This window comes from Bos indicus x Bos taurus, chromosome 7, assembly GCF_003369695.1.
Source record: "Bos indicus x Bos taurus breed Angus x Brahman F1 hybrid chromosome 7, Bos_hybrid_MaternalHap_v2.0, whole genome shotgun sequence".
Taxonomy (NCBI): Eukaryota; Metazoa; Chordata; class Mammalia; order Artiodactyla; family Bovidae; genus Bos; species Bos indicus x Bos taurus.
In genome coordinates, this window is record NC_040082.1 from 22,728,486 (window position 1) to 22,734,485 (window position 6,000).

General features: G+C 38.1%; 1 long non-coding RNA gene across 1 annotated transcript in view; it reads right to left on the reverse strand.

Moving 5' to 3' along the window:
- The window catches only part of LOC113895018, a 41,663-nt gene extending 35,998 nt beyond the window's left edge, over positions 1 to 5,665 (reverse strand). The window contains exon 1 of the long non-coding RNA XR_003511740.1: positions 5,491 to 5,665. This is a non-coding gene — a long non-coding RNA (uncharacterized LOC113895018). The remainder of the gene's footprint in view (positions 1 to 5,490) is intronic.
- Positions 5,666 to 6,000: the final 335 nt, after the last annotated feature.

Below are 6,000 nucleotides of genomic sequence, written 5' to 3' on the forward strand. Positions count from 1 at the left end.
GCCCTGGGCTCCGGTGCGTTTTGTCTTGACGGGAGCCAGAAGAGAAGCTTGGTTGGGAGATGAGGAGGAAGGAGAGGGGTGGGGGTAAAGAGAGGGTGGAGAAGGGGGTGTGGCGTGTGTGTGTGTGTGTGTGTGTGTGTGTGTGTGTGAGCTGAGGTTTCAGTTATGGCTGAGCTTTGGGGTTTTGTTTTGTCGGTTCCTGGCATAAACAGACTGGAATTTCAGGTTCAGGTTGGAGTGCGGGCAGAGGGGTGCTTGTCGAAGTTTCTTTTTCTGGCCCTTCACTATGGTTGCTGCTCAGAACATTACTGCTGCTACAGAGGGGGTTTGGGGGGGAGCAGCCAGGGATGCCGGTCTGTCTGCAGCTGCCCCTCTCACACTTGAATAAAAGAACTTTTTTTTTTTTCCAGGGGTAGGGGAGCTGTGAATACCTTTCCCAATAAGAGATGAGGCATATTGAAAACTATATTAAATTACCCTGATTAACAATTTAGCCACGAACAGGGGAGCTTTGGGAGATCTCTATAGGCAGGACTGGGGGCTATTCATGCCAGCAGCTAAGAGGTCGAAAGGTTTCTGAAGTTCACAGGCTCAGAGCCTTTGTTATGCTAACAGACAATCTCAAATCAGCTGCCTAGTGGAGTGTGAAATATAAATGATTCCTTGAGAACTTCCAATAAGTTGTCACTCTTGCTCTCCAAATACCAGGACAGGCTGCTAATTTCTAGCAGGCCCTTTTGCAACATGGCTAGCCCTAAATGAATGCCTTTGTAGTTCAAATAATCTTTTCAAGGGAGCTGTCCTATCTTCATAGCCCAATGCATCTTGGTTTTGACTATTAAATGAAAATCAGGGCTCAGCAGTGCTTGACTTTTCCAATCGCCCGACGTTTGGGAAGGGTGGTGGCAGCTCTCATGCACAACAAGTTAGCACCCACTGCAGGAGGCTAGGGCATTAATAACAGCCGAGACCCCAGGAGCTACCCAACTCTCACCCCCAACTCCCTACCGGGAACAATGCTCCGGGAGAGATTTACGTGGTTTCCCTCAGGCTGGACTACCTTCTTCTTTGAACCACACCAACACTTCTCTGATTTATGAACCCTCTGTCCAAGAGGACGGCCAGCTGACCTGCCAGCATCTGACTGGTCACTTCGAAGCATCAACTTTGGAGAGGGAGGTATTCATTCTCAGGGCAGGAGAGGCCAAGGGGAAGACAGCAAGGTGTGTGTCCAGGCCATACCCCTAGTATCAGATGTGTGTGGATATTATTTTATCATTTGCCCATAAGAAGGATATAAACATAGCTTATGATCTTGGGTGTGACCTTTGAGCATATCCAGATAAATTAAAAAAAAAAAAAAAAGGCCCTGGCACTCTGAGTCTGAACTACAAAGCTTTTTAAGTAAGAAAAACCACTCCCCAGACAAGTTGGGGGGAGTGAGACTGAGAATCTATGTGGGAGAGTGTGCCCAAATCAAACATTCTAGTAAGAAAGGACAAAGCTAATTTATACAAATAAAGGAAACACGAAAGAAAGAGGACAGAGACCAAAGCAAATGAGAAATCCATCTGCATCAGTCTTCACAGAGGAAAGGATAAAACCTTTACAGTAATACCTTGAGTCCTAAAAATTCGGGTATTTCTGACTCCATGTCCTCGACTTCTTTTACTGAAATGCAAAAAACTCCATGATATCACAGAAGTGTCTGCTTTTTTCCAAACAGAGCAGGTTTGATTTTTGGCAAGGAATGGAAAAAAAAAAAAAAATCAAATGGACTGTATTTCTTAATATATTCTTAGGGTAAGTTTATAAACATGTAAATACATAGAAGCAGTATGTTTTAATACACCCTTAGGTGACTTTATAAAGCTTGATGATACAGCTGTACAGAAAATCAAGGACATTGATCACCCTTCATCATCTTCTTCCTCTCACTACAATGATTTACAAGTATTACTAACCACAATGATTTTAAAATATTACTTCAAAAATGATTGGGGAGTTCATTCTGATTGGAATAGAAACTGATTTAAGTAAATACTTTTTCTGCCTTAGGTATAGTTAGATTTACAACTATATATTAAAACATTAATTAAATAGAAATAAATGATGGTGTAATGTGTTCCAGTTTTGAAATCATCTAGCTTATGTGTTTAAATCTTGTTTGTTTTTTAAAAGCCAGAATACAGCATACAATGGTAAAAGACTCTGGGATTCGACTTAGAGAATTTAGCCACCAGAATAGGAGAGTGTTTAGGATTCAGATTTTTATTTGTTTCAGACTCTTATCTGTTTTGCCCAGTAAACCAATCTGCAAATACTATTGACTAGAAAAATGAGTTCAGATTACTGACACTAAACAAGTAAAAGTTTGTGGTTTCTTCTGCCAAATGCCAGAATTAGACAATAATTCGTTATTGATCTACTCACACCCTTTTCAGAGGGACTTAGGATCCTGGTTACCCTTATTTCAGAGACAGCAGAATGATTGGCTTCAGGGGCACATCTCATTACACAAAACTGAAGGCAACCCAGAGCTGAAAGTTCAACGGAGGCAACATAACTTGCTTAAATTTAACTTTTCACCCACCCCCTTTTCATTTTTAAAGTTAATTAATATTAAACTGTTAGTATCTAAGTTATTGACACATGCTGGAGATTCAAAGGGGAAACACCTTCCCTGTGCTTCCAAATACTTATTTTTACCACTTCCAAGGGTCCTCTCTCTTTCTGTCTTTAACACATCAAAACAGGGAAGAAAGCGCTTTTGTGTTATAACTACAGAGAAAACATTTGAGAATGTGTCAATGCTGTGAATACCAGCACCAGTTTGGAGGTTGGTTTGTTTTTCCCCCTGCCGGGGTATTTCTTTTCCCTTTGCTTTTGAGTCTTTAAACTCTGGCCACTTTGAGAAAAAGCAATGGTTGAAATGAAAAGTTAGGACAAATTGCGTTAAACCTGTGTGTTGCCAGAATATGAGCATGATGAAAGCAGTGTTGGGACATGGCAGAGCTGAGCAGCTCCACACACAGAAAATTAAAATAAAATAACAAATAGGAGCTGGTCTTTTCATTCTTCCTGAAATACTTCAGATCTAAGAGAAAGGGAATTCCTGTTTAAAAAAGCAAGTTTCTAGGGTTGCCACTGCTGCGTAGTGGGGGTGTCTGAATGTGTGTGTGTGTGTGTGCGCATGTGAGTGTGTGTTTGGGGAGAAAAGAAAGAATGGGGAGGAGGAAGGGCAGATAACTTTACTGACATATTAATTCTTTAGATAGCAGTAAATGAATGGTCCAAATAGACATTTGTTTCCCTTAATAGGTTTTGTACAGGTCTCTTACAAGCTGTGGCATATGCTTCATTTATATGTATATTTATTTAGAAGGATAGAGAATAATAGGTGTAGTTTGTCTATAGTCGCAGTTATTATTTAAAGTCCAAAGAAGTTACAACTTTTCTCTACTCCAAACACGGATACAAAGGTCTCTTATACATGCCTCCTGCATTATGTTGAAGGCCAATTAAAAATGAAGATAATATTCTAACTATCGAGCTTTGGGAAGAGGAAGAAGGAGGCTAAAAGGCAAAAGGACTCCAAGATGGCTGCCTCTTCCTTCTTTCCCTCCTCTCTGCCTGTTTTCCACACAGAAATTAATATAATATTTTGTTTAGAAATCACACTGTGGGTCACTTGTAAATGAGGCAGTCTCTGAAGCACCAACATCTGCCTAGAATACTCTCATGATGCCATCAAGGTATGGAGAGAGCTTAAAATGCAAACATTCAAATGTATTTAGATTTGTATATAGAGACTGGACTCACACACATACACACTTGAACGTGTGAACAACACACACAGCTGCAAAAGGAATAAAAGGCCGAAATCCTTCTTAATTCTTAGGACAGAAGGGCAAAGGAGGGCGCCAGGCCACCACCCTCCTCCCCAAAGGATCAAAAATGCACTGTTCATGGTCTGGATTCGATTTTTTAAAAAAGATATATCTTAGTGATGACTCTCTCATTAGGCGGACTTCTGAAGTCTGTGGAGACAAGATTTCCATAAATTATCTCTCTAACTCATCTCATGCTGGTGCAAAATGCAAAGCTAAAATTGTTTTTCTTTTAATTTTTTTACATTAAAAAAAAAAGTGTACCATGCTAACCAGCTTTCTGACTAACATGTTAAAGGCTTAAGAGCACTAGTAATTACTGCTATTAATTATAATAAATACATATTCCCAATCATCAAATCCCACCCGTAAAGCTAAACTAAAATAATGTCGGGAATAAATAAAAGTATATTTGGAGCTTTATAACAGATTTATAGCAGGTTTTCTGTGTAGACTGGAGTGCACTAAGCAGAGAACAAAGCAAATGGTTTAGTTCCTATAGGAAATATATTAAAAAGAAAAAAACCCACAACCCTTTATCTAAAAGCCATCAGGGACAAGCACTCAATACAAGTTAACAAGCAGGAACTGATAAGATAACATTTATATGAGGTCAGAAGTCAAATGCCAGTCAAAGGCTTTTAACCTCTTGGGTCATAAACAGGAATAGTTAAAAGTGAGAGGTAGTTATTTATCGGATTTTAAGGGTACCTGACCATTGCCAGAGAATCACCGATGATGAAACTAATTAGGATTTATAGAAAAAGAACTTTGTAGCTGTTCAAAGAAAATTAACCTAGAAACCCATAATTCTTCAATTGGTAGGGAGAAAAACAAACAAACAAAAAAAAAAAATCCTTCTTTTTGAGGGGAAAATAAATCTAGCAATTTAAATAGATTTGGTAACAAAATCTCTCTCAGAAACAATAATTTATAGCTAATGTACATATTGATTAATATATGGTGAATAATATAACTTATAAATTCTGTATTAACCATCCAACAACAAAAATAAGCATTACATAATTTATTTCCAATTTTTGATCTTTTTCTTTTACTCCCCTCGCAGAGCTCCTAAATTAGACAGAATATAACTCTGATACCACAGTCCTTCTTGCTCTCAGAATGTCAACATTTATAAATTGAAAAATATATATATATATTCTAATAGCAATCATTTTAAAGCATCAAAATATCAAAACTACCTAAATTTTTATCTTAATCTACCCAGAGAAACAGATGTCTCTTCTTTATTTGCGGTCAGAATATTTTCCTTTGTTTTGGTTTTTGTCCTTTTTTGCCTTTTCTTAGGTTTATATTCCAAACTCCCAAACAGTTCCTGGTCCCAGAGTCCAGGCTGGCTTCTATTTTCAAAGCATACCACCCCCCTTTTTTTCTCTTTTGCAATAAAAGAAAGCAGATCTAGGTATTTCTTTCTAGAGAGAAATAGAGGGATTGTTGTTAGGCCCTGCTAAGGCCCACTGTTTCTTTAAACAGAGTCCACAATACACTAGGCGAACATTGTGGATTTAAAATGCTTTTAAATATTTATCAGAAGTATTTTATCATCATATTCAAATGACACCTGGAGTGCACTCACCTTTATTGACAATCTCTGTTCTGAAAGTCCATTTGCTTCCTTAAAGCCCCCCAAGCAGAACAAGGACTACCCGTTTTCATTCAGTTAATGTTTAGTAAAAAACCAAGCAACCTTAATCAGCATGCTGATTGCATCGTCAACTAACAAATAATTTACTACTCTGAGCATTGCATTCCATTAAAAGCTCATTAAATTTTCTGTTCTCCAATGGGAGGTTTAGCTTTTGAACTGCATGCTTTTGCTTTGAATGATCATTTATTCAATTTTTGCAAAATGTTGTGTGTTTTTTTTTTTCTAAAGTATAGGTGAGCATTTCAATACCTATAGACTGCAGACACATGGAAACACAGCCCAGGGCTTGAGAAGGTTCTGTTTGACTTATAAACTCTGTTTCATAAAAATTCAACATAATCTCTTGCACTTTTAGGAAATCCTGAAATCACTGGGTGTATCTGTGGTGTTGTGTGACCCAAAGACAGTCTCAAATATTAATACAGAATATAAAATAGT